The sequence below is a fragment of the Melospiza melodia genome, chromosome 5, assembly GCF_035770615.1.
Source record: "Melospiza melodia melodia isolate bMelMel2 chromosome 5, bMelMel2.pri, whole genome shotgun sequence".
NCBI lineage: Eukaryota > Metazoa > Chordata > Aves > Passeriformes > Passerellidae > Melospiza > Melospiza melodia.
The window spans coordinates 8,741,188-8,764,215 of record NC_086198.1 but is presented as its reverse complement, the minus strand read 5'-3'; the positions used below and the strand labels follow the sequence as shown (position 1 = coordinate 8,764,215).

Below are 23,028 nucleotides of genomic sequence, written 5' to 3'. Positions count from 1 at the left end.
AGTGACCTCAGATGCTCCTCATTCCACTTCCCCTCAAGGCTGTGCCAGCATCCTTGTGGCTCTCCTTTGGCCTCTCCTCTTCAGACTGGTCTTGGGTAAAATTATATTTGTGAGACTCACTGTTACCTGTTAGGTAAGGTTCAGGAATTTTCTGGCTGAAAGTCCTCACTATCTTTCCTGTAAGTGCTCTGACCTCCGGGCTAGAGAGAAAGGTTTGGTTTTGCGAGGTTCTTAAGGAGCAAGGCACCCTTTGATTTCTCTTTCTTACTAAAAATATTCATGGGATTCTGGCATTTGTAATGTAGATGCTTATTGATGGAATGAGAAAGAAATTGCGTTCACATTTTAGTTGTTCATAACAAAATCCTGGTATTTTCCTCACTTATAATGATCAAGGTATTAAAACTTTGGTTTTAGTTTTTAATACTTTGATCAGTAGGTTCATAATATAGGGTAATAATATTAGGGTAAAAATATATCAAAGGCCATTTATATAGCACAAGCAGTTAGTTTATGCTCACTAATGTTCTTATGAAATTAGTTTTTTCAGAATATTTGAGGAATATATATATATATTGTATAAACTAACAGTTTCCTCAAAACCATTATTCTAAACTCAGAAATCATGATAGAATTAAGTATACAGATATATATTTTATATAGGGGAGCATCTGCTGTGTACATGCATGCTTATGTATACGAATAGATATCTACAACTGCCATAGAATATGTAATGGGCAGTTATGTTGAAGGCCACTTTGAGGTGATACACAGCAACCACAATCACCTCAAGAAATATGCTACCATTTCATGCAAAGTCATGTTAATTACTCCAAATCTGCACTTCAACTACTTCACTTCCTGAAGCCTTGATCTCTACCTGGAAATATTGGGGAAGGTAATTTATTTCTGTGTGTTTTCTGTGCAGGGCATGAGATTAGGCATCTGTACTTACTTGAATGGATGCTGCCAAGTGGTCATCACTCTGGACCTTAAGTCTCTTGCCCTTTGACCTAAGTACAGATACCTAATTATTTCCCCCATCTTTAAAAATTATCCCACCTGGGGATTGATATGAAATCCCATCTGTTAGTTATAATTAGTGGGTACAACGTTGTGACTGTTGTTTTATTAACTAAATTTATATTGTTACATTAACTGATTTATATTGTACACTTTTAGCTGCATCCCAGTATCTCATTTACATTTCTTGGTTTAGCCACCTAATGGGCTACAGAGTTTAAGGATTTGTCTGTAATAGTTCCCAAATCTCTATTTAGGTCAATGCCCTGATGCACATTTTCCATTTAGCAGCGATACACTGTTATGTTTTTTTGATCCAAACTCATTAGTCTGCATTTATCTGCATTTGTCATCCATAAGCTAGGTGCATTTATTTTTTACATCATTATGTATTGCATTGCTTTTCTTAATTTGTGGTTCTTTCTAAGCACAGCTGATACAGTATTAAGAACTAATTCCAAACTAACCAAATTGCTATATTTCTTTTTACTAATTTGAAGAAAAGAAACACTGAGATTGGTTCCGTACAATTTTTGCAGCTCTCTATAACTTGGAAGGGTATTGGTAAATCACAAATCTTCATTAATTACTCTATATTAATGAATTATCAGCCATAAATAATTGCTCACATTGCCCTGTCTGATATTTATTGTTCTTTATCTTTAAAAATTTTCTAAAATTATTGTCATCCCATTGCAAAGAAGAAATTGGCATGATCTGTTGAGGCAAGTAAGCATATACCTCAAATATCAATAATCCTATTTCACGTACCTTCAGTGCACTTGCTTACCTGAGGGTGAATGGTTTTCTTTCATTAGCACAACTGTACATACAGTGCTTCTAGGATGCATGTGCAAAAATGTGTGAATACTCTATGAATGGCTACACAAATGGACATTGATTTCTTGCCTGCTAATACATAACCTTATCATTAATTTTTTTTATTCAGTTTAGAACTATATAATTCAATTGGATTGTATTTTACTACTTGGCAAGGTATAGAACTCCTGATTATAAATCAGATACCCCCTTTGGATATCTGCTGGAAGCACAATCTGCTCTATGTAATACACTTATGTGGGTTTCTATTCATGTTTATCCCTGATCCCCAATCTGATCAAACACCACCATAAAAAAACACTGATGGTCTTAAATGCTGCTCTCCTACAGTATTATACTCTTTAAACTCTGTTGGTTTGTTTGTTGATTTATTTATTTAATCTTTCTCCTTTTCTCACAAGGAGGAAGGTCCTGACTTCTGTTGCCAGGCGTAGGTCATTAATTGACTTTATGCTCAACTCCATAGTTTTGGGAAAACATACAATTTAAAGTGGTCTTTTGGATTCTGTATTTAGCACATTCTTAGTGAAGTCTGGCCTGTAAGATTTATTCAGCAATATCTAGTAATTCGCAGAGAGGCAGAGTAACTTGGTAAATGCTGGAGACAGGAAAATATATTTCTCATAAGACAAAGATGGACAGATACACTCAACAGTAAAAAGAATGCATGAAAGTTATCTTTTTATTTACATACTTAAAGATGTTTTCCAAAGCAGTCTTAAAAAATCTGCTCACATATTTAGTGCATGAGAACCTATTAATGAAAAATATAACTGTGAAAATTAAATGTATGAATGGGAGAGAGGAAGAGTGCTGTTCTGAGCCATGTCAGGAACATTTTTCCTCCTGGATGAGAAATGTTGTACAGCAGTTCCAAAACTTCTGTAAAGCAACAGAAAGACTTTGGCAGATAGATCAGGTTTGCACAGACTGAAGATCCAAAACTGATCAAAACATGATCATTACTATAGAAGGGCAGCTAACCAAGTAAAATAAATTCTTAGTAAGTTGTTCTGGTCATTGCATTAGCCTCATGTTGGCCTTCCATTACAAGGTGAATGTTAGGTTCTCTTTCTCTCCTCATGTATTGAAAAATATTGATATTTATAAAAAAAATCCCTCATCATCCTTGCATATTCTGAACCCTTTTCTGTTCTTTTTTTCACATCAAATCCCCTCTGATTTTGTCCTACGCATTTTCACTTGGATACTGCATTTGCATAAATAACTTCTTAGGGAAAAATCTAGTGTATAATTTTCAGAGCTTATTTAAGTAGGTATTTTAATATTTATAATACATTTAATCTAGAAGGCAGTTACATCCAAGTATCGCGATAAACTGATGTTGATTTAATTGCCATGAACAAAATGGATAGTATAATTTCTCTTGTTGTTAATATTAACATTAGTAAATGCTCTGTATTTTCTGTCTTTTTTTTAAATAATGGTTGGCAGAATGTCTTGGGGAAACTGAAGTATCTTTTGAAAACTGAAACATTAATATTTTTAAAAAATTATTTTCATGTTATATTTAGAACTACAATCATTGCAAAGATTTATACAAAATATAGTGATGAGATTTCAAAAAAATAGATTTAATAGTTCCCTTTAGAGAATATGAAAATTATTTTAGGAAGAAATAACTGTGAATTATACACAGTGACATCTATAGTATTCATGTGAAAAATGTACAAGCAAATGTGAAATTTATGAAAACCCCCAGTCATTCATTGTTCCTCAAAACTGAATGAAACCATAAAATTGCTGCTGGAGCATTCTCAGCAGGCTTCAAATGTACTTTTCAATTATATAAGATTCATTCACCATCTGTCAAGCCCCATATCTGGTTATTTATCTATATGATGACTCACTGCAGGGCGCTGTAAGTATCACCATTATTTAATCAATACTCTGTCTATTTGCACCCCTCTTGACAGCTTGTGTCCATATCATTCATTCATTGCCAGCCTACCATCAGCATGGCAAAAAAGGCATCTCTGGCTGCTGTCTCATGGCAGCTGCTGCCTTTGGACACATCTGTCCTTCATCCATCCCACCACCGCTGAGTCCGTTCCCATTGCAGCACCAGTAACAACAAGGCTGCTCCAGCCCACACTTCTCCCAAAGGAGGAATGGGGTCTTGCCCAGGGAAGTTGCCATCTTGAGGAAAGACAATCATCTGATATAAAGAAAGAGTGAAAAGGTGATAGAGCCTCTCCATGGGAAATATCAACAAGGTCTGGTGCAAGGAAAATTGCATGGAGGTTCCTTACTCCTCATGTAATTCAAGTTGCTCCTTGTGGGAGAGGATTCCTCTTCTCAGTCCTCATGCAGGAGATCATGGAACCAGATACACTCTGTGGAGTGGAAATACCTGAGATTATTAATTAAAAGCTGCCTGCAGTGCTGAAATTTCCTCAGTATGAATGCTGAGTAATTTGCTGTTACCAACATGAGAAGGGCCTGTAGAGAGATTAGAAAAGAAAACCTTGTGAGACAATGTGCAAGAGTTGCAGATACATTTTGAAAAGAAGCTTCTGCTACTATACACCACAATTTCAAATTTTATTAACTCATGCAGTTAAAATTCTCACAACAAATCAGCACGTATTACTACAAAGTCATTAGACTGGCATCAAGTTTATCTATCCTTGCAATCTGGTAGTTGTATGCCATCCCTTTTCCCTAGGAAAGTTGAGGAAGGATCCTCTTTTGAAGTCAATTCTGCTCTGTTTGTAAGTTTTATGCAAGTAACCAATCTGGATGAACTTAATCAAGGGCTTTTATTCTATGTGATAGGAATCTGTTAAAGAGAAGAGTTTCCATGTGGAATAATTAGTCAGTGGAGAAGATCTCCCAGCTACAATAGCCTCTCTTGGAGGATATACTTACAAACTAATTAACTTTCACCAGTGAGGGTGGAAAGAAAGGGAAGTAGTGCAATGTTTCTTTAAGCAGAGTAAAGAAAGGAACATTCATTTGCAACAGATTTCCATTTGGTTAGTTAAATTTTACAGTGGCATAAAATATGGTGTCTAGATTTGTTATTAATTGACTATAGAGTTTCGAAATGTATCAGAAGTGAGGGTCAGCTATATAAATGTTAATTTCACTGGCAGAATGAAACAGAATTTAAAGTTTAATGAGAAATGCTTATCTGGAGTGGGAAGAAGGGAAAAGTTATTACAACTTCTAATGGTATAGGTGTACAGGTGTTAAGATTTAACCCTGCTTATGGGAGAGGTTGAAACAATTCTCATCAATAATGCAGAATAATAAGGATAATGGCATGAAATTCATAGATCACCCTCTGTTTGCACCCAGAGTATCATAAATTATTACTCTCTGACATTAGGTTAATCAGTACACAGAACCCAGGAGAAGATTTTCCAGGTCTTTTCCTCTTCTGGATTGTTTTCTGCCTCCACAGAAGGGTCACCTTGGAATTTGAATGACCTTACTCTTTTCCCTCAGCTCAACACAGAGCATCCACACAGAGCATCCTTCTATCAGTGATGAAGCAACAAAACACCTTTCTTAGTTATTTTAAGTTCAATACTCTAAAGCATAAGTGCCTAAAATATAGGAAATGATTAGTATTCTAAGAGGGGATACCATGAACACAATACTTCACCTTATATAAATAAAGCAGGTAATAAATATAAATGAGGAGATAAGGCTACAGCTAAACTATGCAGAAGAGATGTAAGAGATTAATGCATGCTAATAAATTTCCTTTGAAGTAAGGAACCATAGCCAAGAAAGGAAAACTTGTCCTAATGATATTAGATAGAAAAAATATGGATCAAAATTGCTGGCAAAGATTCTAAATGTGGAAATTCTCATCTGCTTTCAAGCAATTTTTTCCAGCATTATTTGGCCAGCATTAGCCAAGTGCTGGTTAGCCAGGTGCAAACCTGACACATATGAGTGGTCAAAACTGGAAACTGGCCCCCAACTTTGAATATGAACTTCGATACAAGAGTGCATTCACTTAGAAAATCCTCAGAGAAAACTTAGAAAAAATCTTGACAATTCTCACTTCAAGTTCCAGCCTAAGACTGATTATCAGGGAGCTTCTTCCTACTGCAACAAAAGTAGCAATTAAAAGAGGAAAAATAAAAGTCACCCTAGATGGTCAGATGTAACCTAGGCAATTTGAGAAATAAATGAGGAAACACTCACAGAATACACATAATGTGCTTAAGCATTCTTGAAAATACATAAAAATAAAATACTTGTTTCCTTTAAATAAACAGAACAATAAGTTCTGTAGCATGTTGCCTGTTATTGTACAAAACTGGCAAGTAATGGAACATTTTTAATGCTCACGTAAATTAAATAAATATGAATGCAATTGTCTTGAATGAGTTGGGACTTCCTCAGAGTACTCTAAGCAGGCACAAATAACTAAGAAACTTCTCTAACTAAGAAACAAATGAAAATGGCCTCTTGCTCAATAATTAATGAAACAGATTCGTTAATCAAGCTGTTATTTCTTTGGTTTTGTGGGTTTTTTTACTTTCATAGCAGAATAAACAGAATCAAAGACTACAGTATACTAAAATATTGTCTAATATTTAGTAGATTTTTTTCTTTTTGCTATTGTTTGGAGGAGCAATAATCTAAGAAAAATAATTATACACTTTTTTCCTGATTTTGAAAAATGGAACTTTTATTAACTCTTCAAAATGCTTCTAACTGTATGATGTAATCACACTGATGAACTCTAATTGTTAATGTGTTTTTTTTTTCATTGCACAGAGAGCTGCAAGCCAAATTACCCATTTTACAGGCTTTTTCTTTGTGATCCACTAGCCTAGATCATCAGAAAGAGGTTCTTCAAAACTGTAAATGCTAATAACCTTTCCATGAGTAATCTGTCTAGTCTCTGATATTTTAGTATTCTGTCAGTCTACACAAAAGCAGCTAAAGAAAATGAAGTTAAAATCAAATTCTACTCATTTAAATTGGACACTCCCATAGAATTGCCAACATTGGCATTCAGTTGTTCTGGGACCTCCTGCTGTATTTTTGGTCAAAGAGTAAGACTGTTAATTCACAAAGTTTAGTTCTTTAGGCTCTATACTTCGACATGATCAATGTTTGATGCGTATATTCTATTTAGATTGAAGTCAGATTTTACTAAGAAGCTAGCTCTAAAATTTTGTGAGAACTCCATTTTAGAATAGTTTCTTTAAGCAGATGGCTGAGCTGGTTAAAAATTAGGCTTTCTGAGTCAGTAGACCATTTTTCAGTAAAGATATAACCATCACTTAATATCAGAGTGGTCTAGACATGTCACTCCTTTCTGAAGTTTGACAAAAATCCTGCTAATTTATCAAAAATAATGTGTTGGTTAGACAAGAGTAGAGTCAAAAGAGTAGGGGTTATGTGTTAAAGAGCTGGTGCAAAGTTACCCCTCAGCACACTTGACACTTGGTGAGATTTCTTGGTATTTATTAAATACCAAATGGTGACATTTAGGAAGGCAAAGCCACATAACCTGCTACTAATAAGCTGTCAAGATGCTATTGCCTATATGAGCATAACTAAAATAGCAGCAGATACATTTATGTATACACATGCATAAACACACATACACCAGGAGCTACAAAATCACTAAGCCATGTGCTGGTCCATGTATTATTTAGCATTTTATTATTCAGTTATCATATTCTGTCTTCAAAAGGTTATAAGGTGTAAAACTACTCATCCCCTTTGTCCATTCACACCCCTTGGCTCTGGGATATCTTCTGATACTGATGGGCATACTGGCCTTGAATTATGTTTAGTCACACACCCTTTAGAAAAATGTTCATGGGCAACCCACTGAAAAATTCTGAAACACTTCAAAATCTGAAACCACCCCTTTTCCTTTTCCTTTTCCTTTTCCTTTTCCTTTTCCTTTTCCTTTTCCTTTTCCTTTTCCTTTTCCTTTTCCTTTTCCTTTTCCTTTTCCTTTTCCTTTTCCTTTTCCTTTTCCTTTTCCTTTTCCTTTTCCTTTTTTTTTCCTTTTCCCTCTCCCTTCTTCCTTCTCCCTTCGCTCTACTCCCTTCTCCCTTCCCTTGTCATTTTATATCCGCACTTGCTTTTTCAGGCATTATGTGGCCAGCCTCTTCTAAAACTCATTTCTTTATTGGTATTGTTGCTCTATAGATGTGTGATGTCCACATAAGAGCATCAGCAACAGGCATGCAAGGTTTTGACTCTGGGTATTGATAGTTTTCTAAAGAGTTAACTGAGAGGAGACTTGGATTGACTGTTTTTTCTTACCACCTTTGGAGGTGGATGCATAGATCACTTATGCACATACTGGAGAGAAGATCCAGCAGAGTCTAAAAACTGTAAGAGAACGCTCAATTCTGTGTACAAGGTGCCAGTTAAAAGATTTGTATCCAGGTCTTTAGGCTGGTAACTCTGCCATTATACCATTTAATGAGCTGCAGACTAATGTTACCAAAGGAAGATGCATGAATGGAGACCCTGGGAGAGGCTAGAAGCATATTCAGAAGCAATACCATGGCCAGTATGATTAGCTCCCCCTGAATTAATGGCTGGTAGTTCTACTTGGATGTCAGTGATTGCTAGAGAGCAGTAGTAAATCAGTGTCATGAAGTTTCAGAAGTCTCTGGTATGCCTAAAAGTAGCTTTTGGGATGAATCATCAGGCAATAGAAATCAAACATAGTGAATTCACACGTTGCAAATGACATTAAAAGCAATACGTAATTACACAAGATTTCTAGCTGTGCTGTGACATTACCTATTTGCTACCATCACCCTAAATTTAAAAGTTGACCATCAAAACCAAGTGAGATCAGACATAAAATGAAGCCACAAGAATAATTTATCCCAATCTTAATTGCAATGATTTATCATTGTCCAGTGGGCACTGCAAAAAAAATTAACAAATCTTGCAGAAAGATTAATCGGTATCCAGTAATAAACCAAATCTCTACGTGATACATAAAATTAAACATAAAGTTTCCTTATGAGACTTGGATTATTTAAATACTTGAATTATTATCACTTTAGTTTTTCTATTCTGCAGAATTTCCATTTTTGCTTTAGCTTTAAATGAAATCCCATTTGTGCAGAATTGTCTTGACAGCCTCAAGAGCCACGAAACACGCAGTGCTCAGTGCTGCTTTGTGAGGAGCTTGGCCTGCAGCATTCTCATACCTTGCTTCTCTCACCAGGAGAAGCCAGGAACCTATGAGGTCCCATATGGATCTGTCTGATTCACTCCACCAGCTCTTTCCTGAGGGGTTCAGAGTCCCACCACTTGTGAGTGCAATCCTGTTGTGACAGGCAGCCACTAAGTGCAGCCGGAGTCATGTGAGCCAGCTGGTGCTGAGTGACAGTGCTGTGGTGGGAAACTGCTGGGACACATCCAGTGAGGGCAGCTGCACTGGGAGCTGCAGGTTCAGCTCCAGGTGTGGGAGCCCAAGTGCTGACACTTTGCAGAACAAGGGCCCAGGGACCTGTGGCCCAGCCAGGTGACACTCAGGGACACAGCAGGAGCCAAGGACGCCAGACTTTTCCCCCTTAGACTGAAGTCATAAAATCCCAGGTTTTTCTTTTTTTGGGGCTCCTCCCTCAGAGGCACCAACTCAAGCTGTTACTCAATTATTGCACCAAGATTAAAGGATAAAGACATTTGAGACTCTGCTATGAGAAATCTAGGATTGAGCTGGTAAGGAAACCTGGTCTGACTGTGTGTCAGGTGGGGTGAGTGTGACTGCCAGAGTGTCTCCTGGGTGGTTGAACGGGGAAGCTCCCCTAACAGCGCTCAGGGCTCTGTCTTCAAGAGATCAATGCAGAAACCAGTTGGTTGTCCTGTGATGGAAAGCATCTTGTGATGAACCCAAACTCCTGAGAGATGAAGAGAAACATCCACTATGACAATGCAGTTATTTATATCTCATCCAAAAATTACTTTGAGCATAAACAAGTGACTCATAACTTAGCATATGTAGACCTGAAATGTTTTTTGAAAACAAACTTTGTGTAATTCTTTTTTTTCAAAATATTATATTAGTAAGCCCACATTTTAAAATGCTGACCTTTGCTTGAAACTATCACAGTAAGTCGTAAATACCAAGTGGGTTTGTGCATTCCTTGTTCAGAAGACCTAGTTATCTTCCAGGTTTGTGCCTAGCATGCTAGGCATGTATGGCAGGTGAGTGCAGTATCTTGCAATCAGGAGGGGCTTCTCATCATGTTTTCCTTGCTGGGGTTACAAGGAAGCCCGTGAGACTTCCTAGAAGGGTGGAGTTGGGAAAAAAGGAGTTCAATTTATGGAGTTTAGGGAATACAGAAAACTGGGCTCTCCTAATTTAGAGGGGCTTCATTCTCAAATAGGTAATGACATACCATGTCACCATAGGAGTAGCAGCTTCATAACTGCAAGATAAGGGGAAGTATTACTCCTTCTCACAGATTGAACTGGCAAATAATGGATGTTTGTATGACATGATGAATGTCATCTTTAATCCCTTTGGCAAAACACAGCTTTTAACAAGAATCATCCATTAACTGTTCCTCCTACCCTCAGGTAATTTCTTTCTGATGTCTTTAATTAGACTTTTAAAAATGGACTCATCTTATTGCCTGACATTTTCTCCAAAATTCCTGTGTGAATAGAATTTTATCAAATGCTTGAACGTATTTCATCTTTGAAGCTTAATCAATAAAACAAATAGGTATATTAGGGGAATGCAAATAAAATTAGACAGAATTACATAAACAATAATCAACATGCTTCTTAAAAGAGGATCTTATGTTTAGGTATGAGAAAGGGTTTTGCAAAAGTTATCAGATGACCATATGAGTCATTCATTTCGATGTGTGGGCTGAGATCTGGCGGGTGACTAAGTTGCTTGTTTATGTGCTTAGGTACTTTATTTTTGGAATCCTCAAGTGTTATCTATACTAGAAAAATTGCTCAAAGTTATAGTGTATAGCTTCTAGTAATGAAGTAGCTGAGAACTTGTGCATAGACAAATACGGTAGAGTTGATGACTGTCAGCATCCTGATTGTGTCATATTATTAATTCCCCCCTCTTTTTCTCTGGAAGTGAGTTTTTTTAAATGATGGAATAATTGGTTTGAGTTAAAAATAAAATATCACATAAAACAATCAGAAAAAGTACAACAATAAGCAAGAAAATACTAAACTACAAAATGACACGCTACAATAAAATGATAAACTGCAAGGCTGGCTTTTCATTCAGTGTTTTATGGATGTGCTGAGGCTTTATAATGTCTTGTGCTGTTAACAGCTCTTGGGCTAATTAGCAGATGCTTAAAATCTCTAAAGATTTGGCCCAGAATTGCTAATTACCTCCTCTATAGCCCAGACCGAAGAGAGGCTGTAAATACGAGGTATGTGCCATGTACCTTTCAGGCATGCACTCACTCATAAGAAAAATCATGTGAGGTTTTCTGAAACTACAATTTTTGATTGCCTCAGAATGCTTTTTTTTTTTTTTTTTTTTTTTAAGAGGTTAAGATCTGGTCACATTCTCACATCTGATCTCTCACATTTCAAGAGAAACCTGATGAACCTGATAGCAGTGATACTAGCTTTTAAGTGAATAAAATCTTCAAGAGAAATGCTTGACAGTCATGGAAACAGCACCCATGCTTATAAAGAGCAAAGCTACTCATTGTGTTAAATAGTGTCCATGTAATGTTCATGTCATTTAACACGAACATATTTAAATCCCAGAAAAACTAACCAGCAAAGCTCCTCCTTTAAAATGGAAACATCAGAAAGCGACTTCCTTAGCTACTGGGCTGATACTTGTTTGGAGATGACTGGGACTTTGTAAGGCTACATTTCTGCATTTAAAAATGCATCGCAAAGCACTGACAACTGACTCATCTTTGAGAAAAAAATCTTTCTCAACAACTTACATTTTAGGGATGTATCTACAAACAGGTACTTCTGTGTGAGCATATGTATAGTACAGGAGAAAAACTGCCATGGTTTGAATTTCTGTGCCCAGTTTTATAATTTTTTTCACCTACTTTAATAACTTTGTGTAATGAACAGAAACACCTACCTTCAGTAAAGCTAGTTTTTCTAATACTGTTATTAAATAATCATGGATCCTGTAAGGCTCTGATAGATTTTTTTTTTATCTCCAGTGCTTTTTACAGAATAAGTTATTCTTGTTAGCTCAGCTTAACATAACAACTGTCGAAACTGGGCCCATGTTGCTTAGAACTCCATTAGTCATGGTGACAAAACACTTTATCTATTCTTAGTTCAGTCCCACACTATTTAACATCTCAAGGCCTAAAAAACTCCTGAGAGTACAGAGTGGTTGTACATGCCAGAGGTAAGTGTTCCGAAGGTCCCTTGAAGGAAAGGATCATATCAGTACAATTAGAAGCAAATTCTGGGGAGAGCATTTTGAAGATTTTCCTGCAAGGGATGTTGAACCTCTCACAGGATCACCTGTCCATTAGAGTTGCATGTAGTAGTAATACCCACATAATGGATGTGACTTCTTTTACCAACACAGAGCTAAAATCTGTCCCTGGCTGGCTGGGCTGCATTCAGCTAGGATAAAAATGCTTTTCTTCATAGGAGTTGGTATGATCCAAAGTTTTGAATCTGTGCTGTACACAGTATTGATAACACAGGGGTGTTACTGCTGAGCAGTGCAGAGTCAGGAACTTTTCTGCTTCTCACACTGTGCCACCAGCAAGGAGGCTGGAGGCACTCAAGGAGGTGGGAGGGGACACAGCTGGGACAGCTGGGACCCCAGCTGCCCAAAGGGATATTCCATAGCATGTGGTGCATTGGTCAGTATATAAAGCTGGGGGAAGAGAAGGACGGAGGGACATTTCCTGGGGATTGCTGAACACCTGGCTGCCCGTCAGTGAGACATAGTGAATGAATTCCTTGTTCTGTTTTGCTTGTGAATGCAGCTTTTGCTTTACCTATCAATCTGTCCTTATCTCTACCCACAAATTTTATTACTTTTACTCTTTCTATTCTCTCCCCACCCCATTCACTCTCGGGGGTGAGTGAATGAGTACCATGAGGGTCTTGTTTGCCACCTTGGGTTATACTATTACATTGACCTAACAGTTTAATTTTGTTTGGAATACTCTTAATGCACAATTTTAGGACTTCAAGTGCTGGCCAAAACAAGAAGTGTTAGCCTTTGATGGCCATGTATGTTTTAGGAAACATGAGATTAAGTGGTAAGGAAATACATTTTATTAATCAGTAGCTGACTTAAAATTTTCTTCAGAATAAAGATATGAACTGCTAAAACCCTTTTCACTTTAATAACTGTCTTTGTATTTTTAACATCTAATCATCCTAATGAATCTTGAAGATGTTATACATAGATTTATTTCTTTGGGAATTTTTATACATGTCTTATCAGTAAGCTGAAACCATTCCTGATTAATTTGATGCACTCAAAAACATACTAGGAATAATGAGTAAGCAGCACATAAAATCACAAACCTTAAGAAGAATTAGGTGGCATTCTATAGTGCATTTTATGTCTGATATTTATCAACTGGCTCAGCTTTTCTACTGCACTTTATCCTGATATAAAAGGGTACTGCTCATAATTAGTGACGCTGCTGTCTTTACAGTTTCACTGTTGCACAGAAATAAAATAATTTTTGCCAGAGATTCAGAGGCTATATTTTTCTAGACAAAGATGCAGGCCATTCAAATGCACAGGAATGGGTACAAAAACTACAGTAGCTAAAGGGATCTTTCACTTATAGGACAAAATCTGGGGTTTTGCCAGAAAAGAGGAATGAAAGCTCTTGTGGCTTTAGATGCCATATTTAATTCACTGTTGTGTGCTTATGAGAGAAAAAACCAATTTGACAAGAGAAAGAAAAGTTGAGAAACTATATATCCATCCATTAGTATCTTCCTTATTGACACTCTGCTATAATGTCCGCATATATAAGCATTTTCTGAGAACACCAAATTGAATATGTTCTATGTTGGTTCAATCATGGTTTCTGTCACAGTTGTAGTAGTATTGAATAAGATCATAGGTTTTGTATGAGGAAAGTGCTAGTTTAGATTCTAAGGATGTTAAAACCCTTGTCATTTACAAAGAAGAAACAGTTTTGGCTCCAGAGAAGCTGTGACTTCTCAGGTTGCTACCTTGTTTGATGGATTTATTTGGTATTTGTACTTAGGTTGTATTTAAATGTTTGATATTTTAAAAATGTTTTAATTACTTTAACTTTGTAGAGTATATTTAGAAGACATTAAATGTCCAGAAAGATTAAAACAACCATCAAAATAGGTATTTGAAATGAACAATATAAATTTACTGTCAGCATTTAGGATTCTGCTTACTCAGAGTTTGCTTATATGGAGAATTTCAACACTAAACAAGATAAACTATGTCAAAATAAATCTGTCATTCTCTGTCATGCTGTTTTCTTGTTTGAATTGTTGTTGTAGAGTGTCAGTCATCAATGTGAAATATGTGAAAATTTATGGATCAAAAATGTTCTATGAATTCTAGTTATTCAGATAGCAGGCATATTTCTTTGTGTTTTGTAATTTAAATACAGAATCGTGTGTGACCCGGGGCACAACTCAGTGCATTGATCAATGCATAATGAAGCCTACCGAAAATGTGGACTGAGTAACAAGCAGTAGCAGAGATGGAAACTGTAGCTAGTAAGTCAAAAAATATTTGAATGTTTCTTCCTAGTTTACAATGTTTTGAAGCAGAAATAAAATTTCTTTACTATTTACATATATATATATACAAAATCCCTGAGAAGGAACAGACTTGAAACAGACACAAATGTTAGAAATGAAGGCACTGCCATTTCCCACACATTCCTGGAAACTCTTTACATTAACAGTTTGGTTTTTTCCTGTCCTTTGTCTACTCATATTTTTTTATTTAATATATTTCTCATTACAACAAATAGATGGCATCAGAACTCACATCAGAGTTTCTTCAGAAATGTATACAAAAATCTTTGAATGGATTTAAAATAGAATGGAAGGGAGTGTAACGTGGAAAATATTAAGAGCAATGTAAAAGCAAAGTATGAAAATACATCCATGAAAATGTAAAAAGAGTAAGGAGGCACCATTGTTTGTGACTGTCTTAAGATTTGAGTTCTCTTTTGAAAGTTAAGCACTTAAAGAAGGGATCATTCTCTAACTCTGATCTAGTTAAACTGAAGTAATTAATTGCAACTGAACCACAGAAAACCCATAGTTTTATTTTATTTGCTGTCTAGTCAAACTCCCACAGAGCTTCTCTCTTTTTATTTTTCTCTTAAGGGGAAATGAATAAACGACTAACTTATGTGTTTCTCTCTCTCCCTGATAGAATAGGAATAGAAAATGGATGAACAGCTGTTACAGCCATAAGAGTCTGGCTATACTAAGCCCAACAGGTGCCCTAAGGGGTGTTTATGAAAGCAGGAGCATATCAGGGTATCAGTAGCTGACCATAAAGGGTAGCAAAATCAGATGAAGAAGGCAGGGTAATCAACATACCTATGCAGTGGTAAATCATGTCTGCTTCCTACTACCATAGATGCCTAAAGATTTTGCAGCTTGTTATATAAATTTCATACATTTGTAGCCTTGTAGATTTTTAATATATAGTTGTATGGTTTCTAGTACTTTTCCTGCCCTTTCTTACAATAAGCTAACCCTTACTAACATAATTTTTAAATTCTGTAGAGTCTTATGCCCAAGGAAATAATTTTTGACAAGGAAATTTTGTTTTGCACCAGAACTTAAGAGACATAATAAGAAATGGGGCAAAGAAAACCCTGGACTAACTCTGAGGGATTGACCTTGAGGGTGAGTTACTGCAGTAACTGATCTCCTATTGGATGTACCTGCCAGATATATTAGTTAATTAGCCTTATAAAACTTGTAGAAATCCTTTATCTTGTGTGCATATAGCCATATTTGTGGACCTGAAAACTTTCATTAAAGAGTTGCTTTTTGTGTTATCTTAATACCATTTGGAATTTTTAGTGTTATTTTTAGAAAAGATTTTATGTTTTCTTATCCTTTGTCCTGCAAAAGTGATACTCCAGTGAATGTCAAGTCATGGGAAGCTTTATAAGGGAAGATAAATCCATTTGCAAAGGGAAAAGACAAGATAGACATTACTTTAGATTCTACCCTGAAGATAAAGCTTTAAAATATTTTTTCAAAGCATTTGAACTGTTCTGACAACTTGCAATACATTTTTAAATTTTTGAACATTTTTATTCATGTTAGAAATTTTTTATAAATGCTACTATTTACTTTTTGTTCTTTCTGAAAAGTTAGTTCTAATTATACTGATTTCTTCTGATTGAAATATCTAAACAATGAGTAAAAAAATTTCTTTGGTCAGTCTAAAGCACAGTGCTTTACAATGAGTACTGTTGTGCTGTTTGGTGGCTACTGTTTCTGCTTGCATAGAGCAAAGCAAGGACAAGCTCTAAATGTAAACATTTCAGTTTTGTCTGCTAATAAACAATTTTTTAAATGCATTTTTTTTTTCCTCTGGCAAATATCCTACCTAGAGACATTACCTTGTAGAGAAATAAAAAACTTTAAGATAATTCATAGTTTAAATATAATCAGATTAGTAATAAACAAAACACAAATAGATTCATTTACTCTGGGAAGCTCATGGAAAAATGGACAAAATTGCCTAGAAAGATGTAGGAAATGTCTGTGACTTCTGTGTGAATGAGCTAAAAACAGTAGCAATTCAGTGAGAAAATGTATGACTTTCCAGGAGAGTAGCTATTTGGAGCAATATTTTTTTCAGGAAAGTCTAAGAGTTGTTCAATGGGAAGCTGAAGCTTCTGCTGCCCAAAGAACTGGTGAGAGGCACAGAACAAAGGCAGGATATGAGGCATGAAACACAATGTGATGGAAGCCAACAGGACAAGAAACAAAGCTAGATCTTTGTTTTATTGGAGGCTGAGGTGGAAATTTAAAAATGATTTGTTATATGCTGATTGAACGCCATTTCTTTTCCCCTCACACTGTTTGGTTTTTGTTTTTTTCTTCAAGGAACCACAGGGTTCAAAGCATTTTTAGTCCACCTGCATTTAGTGGCAAGAAGTTTAAGGAGATATATTGGGGATGGCAGAAGAGCAAAAAAAGATACTAAGTAGAACTTTTCCTCCCCAGAAATAACTGGAAACATTCCAGTCCCTGAAGCAGCCTTCATTCTTTTTGTGCAGTTACCAAATGAGGAAAACAAGTTTAGTCAGAACTTTTTTTGGACTCATCACTGGGACTTTACAGTTGTACACAGAAATTCTTAGGTTGTCCCCTCGTACCTGAAAATGTGCTTCCTGAAAGGTGATGATATCCTGCCCTGTTTCAGGAATAGTGCAGCCAGCAGGAGCAGGGTAGGGATTCTTCCCTGACACTCAGCACTGCTGAGGCCACACCTGGAGTACTGTGTCCAGTTCTGGGCTCCTCAGTTCAGGAAGGACATTGAGGCGCTGAAGCACGTCCAGAGAAAAGCAACTAAGCTTGTGAAGGGTAGGGAGCACAAATCCCATAAGGAGCAGCTGAGGGAGCTGGGATTGTGTAGCTCAGAGAAGAGGAGGCTCAGGGGAGACCTGGACACTCCCTACAGCTGCCTGAAAGGAGGGAATAGCCAGGTGGGGTCAGTCTCTTCTCCCAGACAACCACTGACAGGGTGAGAGGACACAGTCCTAATCTGAGCCAGAGTAGGTTTAATTTGGACCTTAGGAAGAAGCTCCTCACCAAAAGCATGATTAGGTGTTGGAATGCACTGCCCAGGGAGGTAGTGGAATCCAGGAGGTGTTTAAATCCAGGATGTGGCATTCAGTGTCATAGTATAATTGACATGGTGCTATATGGTTGAAGTTTGGACTTCGTGATCTCAGAAACCTTTTCCAGCCTCACAGACTCAGTGATTTTGTGATAGAAGAGTTCCTTAAGGTCTTCTTGTCTGGAGCAAAATTTAATAAATCTCTTAAAATCTGGAACCCCAGGTCTGGAAAATGGGGTTACTTTTACTATCTTCAAACTTATATCTGTGGCAATAAGGGATGTTGAAAGCGAAGGAAGCCAACCCACCTTGTCGTTGATCAGCATTGACTCCCATTTATTGATCAAATCAGCCACTTTATATAACAGTGTTAATTAACTTCATGCATATTGCAAAATTCGAGCTCACGATAGGTTACAGAGAAAACTCTAACCCCTCATTTTGTTTGCAATACCCGTGGTTGTTTATTGAAACCAAAATTAGTGTTCTCACTGTGATATGAAAAGCTCTCAAAACCCTCATATCTGTTCCCAGAGCAGCTATCTGTTCCCAGAGAGCCCAAGGACAGAATGTTTTGCCTGTTATGGGAAGACTGTCTGAGAATCTTACTGTTTATAGAAAAGGTGTCTGAGAACCTAGTTATTTACAAAATCAAGCCTGGGAACTGCTGCTCCACAGCCACCCTTCACCTTCCCATCAGCTGCATACCTTCATGGCCTCCTTCCTTAAGCCATGCCTGAACCAGGCTCTCCACAAAGGGACATTTCCCAGTGGGCATATTCTAAATCCTTAGGTAGCAATGAGTAATTTACTGTTATACAAAATGTACTATTACATTTCCTGTGATGTGTCTTTTCTATCACTTTAGTTTGGATCTTAATGAAAATGGAACTTGGAGTGCTTCCATCCAAATCTGGATCATTAATTCTGTTTGTGTGATGGTTTATGCTCCAGCTCATCTTTTTTTTTTTTTTTTTTTCTTTTTTTTCTTTTTGTCTAGTGCTGTTTCTTCTGGCAGTAAAACATGGGCTTGAGTGGAGCTTGGCTTGCATTTGAACTCTGTCCCAAATCTGTATTACAATTGCATGTGAGTGCTCTTCCATAGTTGCCCCAGCACAGCTGATGTCTTACTTTATGCTTTCTGACATATTCAAATACTGCTTTAGCATTTTTCACTTTTCCTTCTTTCCTTAGTTTCACAAAGATAGGAAAAAAACCCAAAGCAAATAAAAAAGAAACAAACAAAAACAAAAGGAAAAAAGGGAGAAAAAGCAAAATAACTGCAAGATAGTTATAATCTACTGCAGGATGAATAACTTGATTGTTAAAAAGACTGTAAAGTAGGAATACCAAATCATCTGTGATCGTGTCTGTGCAGACCAGTATAAAATACTGGGGTTGTGTCTAAAACATAGGACCTTCTATAAAGCTAAAGGATCTTCCATAAAGCTAAAGATATTAAGAGCAACAGAGAGAATATCTTTATTGTAAAATCCCAACATAATTTGATAGCAACACGGATTTGGCGGTGCTCCATGCCCTGGGCCATCCGGGGCTGTCCCTGCCGGGCAGTGCAGGGCTGGGCTGTGCTCTCCGGCCTCTCCCGCAGCCCCTGAGCTCCAGCTGCGCTCGCTCTTGGCCATGTGCAGACATGGAAGGGACACAGGAGCAGGACCCTGCCCGTGGCCACCTCTGCAGAGCACTGAAGGTACCTGCAGCTATGCCCACCTGGGCTGGGCCGGCACAGGAGCAGCGGGAGGGCTGCCACTGTCATATTTTCTGAAAAATCCCTTCACCAGGATTTCTTCTCCTGGGAAGATGAGAAGCCTCGGAGAAAAAACAATATTATCTCATTTGCTTCTCCCTGCTTTGCTGCTTTGGAATGTGGCTGGAGATTGTTTACCAACAGGTGCATGTTTGATTGGTTTCATGTGAATTGTTTTTACTTAATGACCAATCACCATCAGCTGTGTTGGACTCTGAGGAGTCAGTCACAAGTTTTTAATTTTCATTCTTGTTAAGCCTTCTGTCTGTATCCTTCCTCTATTCTTTAGTATAGTCTTAGTATAGCCTTCTATCATATCATCATATCCTATCATATCATATATCATATCCTATCCTATCATATAATAATAAATTAACCTTCTAAGATCATGGAGTCAGATTCTCTCATCTCTCACCTTGTCCTGGGGACCCCTGCAAATACCACAGAGGGCGGAACCAGAGACCATCCGGGCTTCACGGGGAGCTCTGGGTGTGCCTAAGGGCAAATGAAGCAGCAGCAGCACGGTGGCCAAGACTCGATGCGGGACCATGCCGGTGTCCGGAGCCCTGCCAGGCAGTGCCAGGGTCCCATGTGTGGTTCTGGTCCCCACCACTGAGGAATCGCAGCCCCTGCCTCAGATCCAGTCAGAAAGCAACGAAGTGAGCCCAGAGAGAGGGCAGCTTTCCAGTCAGTCTCTCTTGGACGTGGCTGCAGAACAGCCCCTGCTTCTTCTTCCTCCGCCTGTGCTTGGGGTGTGCTGATGGCAGAGCCAGACAGGTTGTGCTCTGTGCTCCAAAGCCTGTGGAGAGTGGGCATGAAAAGTGCTGTGTCCACAGCAGAGAGTTTGCTGTGTTTCCTCTGTCGTACTGATGTCCAAGAAAAGTTGAAAAATTCTGTTTTTAAAGGATTATAGTTTGGTAAGGGTACCTACACCCAAGTGATTTGCAAAATGTTTTATGAGCATCTCAATGCTTAACAAAACCTGTTAAGACTTAGTCATTACTGGATACTTATATACAGTGCTTTGGTTTATTTATTTTATCCTTTCAGCAAGACTGATATTTGTTAGCATATTTTTAGCTAAAAATAGTAGCCATGATATTTTTCTATCACTGTCCAAGGCAGTAATAGTTTGGTGATGTGCATAATATATTTTGCTACTGGTAAATATAAGAAGTTTTAAGTTTAACATTGCTTTCCATCAGATGTCATCTGAATGCAATATACTGTCCCCATCCTCTCCCCCCACATTGGTTCACAGGACAAAGGTTCAGCTGATTCAACTAAATAACAGTACATTTTATTTTTAGCTCCTGCTCTAGATCTTCTATACTAAGATGTCAGTGAACTGAGAAGACAGAGGTAAAGGCTCTATCACAAGGGTGAAGTAATATTTTTCTCAGGGGAAAAACAGCAATACAACCCTGCCTCACAATGCTTTAATTTACCTTTCAGTGCGTGATTTCATTCTCTTTCCCTTGTTAATATTTCTAAGAGACAACCCATCCAAAACTGTTAATTTTCAGCAGTGTTTCTAATGGAACAATGTTTGTCAATAACAAAAAAGGGGTAGTGAAATGTGTTTCATTTACATACACACAAGCATTTTTGAGTTTTGATCCAACATTTTTAGCTAAAAGAGGACAGGAAGACCTCTTAGATGAAACAGTATTTGTTAACACTCTGAAGAATTAGTTTAAAAAATAATGCCAAACTTTTGGTTTTGTTTAATTGGGTTCTTAAGTTGATATTAGATTGCAATTTAAAATCCAACAATGAAAAAACTTGTATGTCTTGTCAAAACTTTCTTGACTGAAAAGGTCTTTGTACATTAGTGCAGGACTGCATCATTTAAATTGCTTCCACATTTAGAAGGCGATAAAAAGCACAGACAATGTGGATATATCTTTCCTTCTTTACTTCCTCAAAGTTTGTGTACTTTATACAAGACTATTATGATTCAAGAGTTGGATTTCCTTCTTGACTGATTTCATCCCTTCACAAAAGTGGTCACAGTCTCCCACAATAATTTTTATAATTAGCACATTTGCCTGGAATATGAGTGCGAAAAATTTAATATCTCCTTTTTCAGAAATGGATCCAAATCCACTTCCTAGGTCTTTTGGGAGAGCTCCCAGAACACCTGCTCCCAGGCAGTGTTGCAGCACTGACCAGGAAGGGCAGTGCAGAATCCTGGCTCTTTCCAGAGACATTGAATGAAGTTCACATTAACTCTGTTAATGAGTTACATGGTAACACACAGCAAGTGTTGCTTGTAAAACACACTTCATTATCAGCGTCTGATGTACAAAGGCCCATATCAAGTTGATCTTCACTGAGGAGATGAAGGGCTGTGCATAGATAGGCAGTTTGGCTTTTTTCATTGCAAAGCTATATTCAATTATGATTTTTCAATTTTCTTTTAAAAATACTTCATCGTTTTCCCCTAAGAAATATCCGTATACGCGAAGACAGCAGTACAAAGTTGGGAAAATTTCATAGGTATCATGACCTTAATCTTTCCCTCAAGTACTATAATCCACAAGTCTCTGCTCTTTTATCTGGACTAGTATTGTATATCCTGATTGCTTCCTTTCTATTCTTATTATCCAAGCAGCATTTCTTTTCAGCTTCTATCTACTTTCAGTTTCCATTAGAACTCTGAGATTCATTCTTGCTGCTCTATGTCCTACAAATTGTCCTCAGGCCACCTCATCTGCTCCCATTCACAGATGGTGTCACTAAAACCACCCCTGAACCGACACCTTCTAGATCTTCACATCTCACTTCACCTTTCGCTGTCAGTCTGCTTTCTGTCACTTTCTGTGCTGCTGCCAACTCAGATTCAGACTGGCAAACTCATGTTTATGCTCCAAAGCCCTGCACATCTCCAGTGAAATGTGATTTGAGGGGCAGATTACCTCTCCTCCATCCCTTTTGATGATAAACATACAGCCAGTACTGCAAGAGCAATGATAGTCTTTTCTCTCCTGCGGAAGAACCTGCAAAATACATAGTCAAGGTTCAGTTGTGCTACACAGGAAGCTTCAAGCTGAACAGTCAAGATGGAAAGACCCTTTGTCTGTGAAAAGCATTGCTGATTTCAGGATCCCTTAGTGGAAATCCAGGTGCTCTGCTATTGAGGAAATAATATCACCCAGGCACAGCTTTTTTGAGACCATTGGTGCTTCTAGACAGGTCATAATTTATTTCTTGGACATTATGTTCAGTTAGTCCTTGCAAGGGAATGATAGCAGGGCCTGCCATTATCACCAGGTAGATAATGTCAGTTCTAATATCAAAGGCTAAACAATATTGCAAGCAGCAGTGAGGAAGATTGCTGCGTGCTGCATTTTTATTGCAGATACTGTATCATTGTAATGTATACATGAGGGCTCCCTGTGCCCTTCAATTGATCAAATTATGACATGCAGAACTGTTGAAATAATTATGAGTTGAGAATACAAGCATAAAGATCCTCCAGAATTGACTATATTTCTGCATAATTTAAATGTTCATGTCAGCAAATATCAGTGATTGCAATTGATAGTGTGCTATGATCCTGTTCCATTGAACAGGCAGAGATACTAGCAAAAAATGTTTA

At 37.5% G+C, this 23,028-nt stretch overlaps 2 long non-coding RNA genes across 2 annotated transcripts in view; both read left to right on the top strand.

Annotated features, from left to right (window-relative positions):
• The window catches only part of LOC134418972 (uncharacterized), a 361,012-nt gene that overhangs the window by 228,841 nt on the left and 109,143 nt on the right, over window positions 1–23,028 (top strand). The window lies entirely within an intron of this gene.
• On the top strand, window positions 14,443–18,837 carry LOC134418971 (uncharacterized). Its single transcript, XR_010027909.1, has 3 exons — window positions 14,443–14,553; window positions 15,636–15,705; window positions 18,660–18,837. It is a non-coding gene; the product is annotated as an uncharacterized LOC134418971 (long non-coding RNA).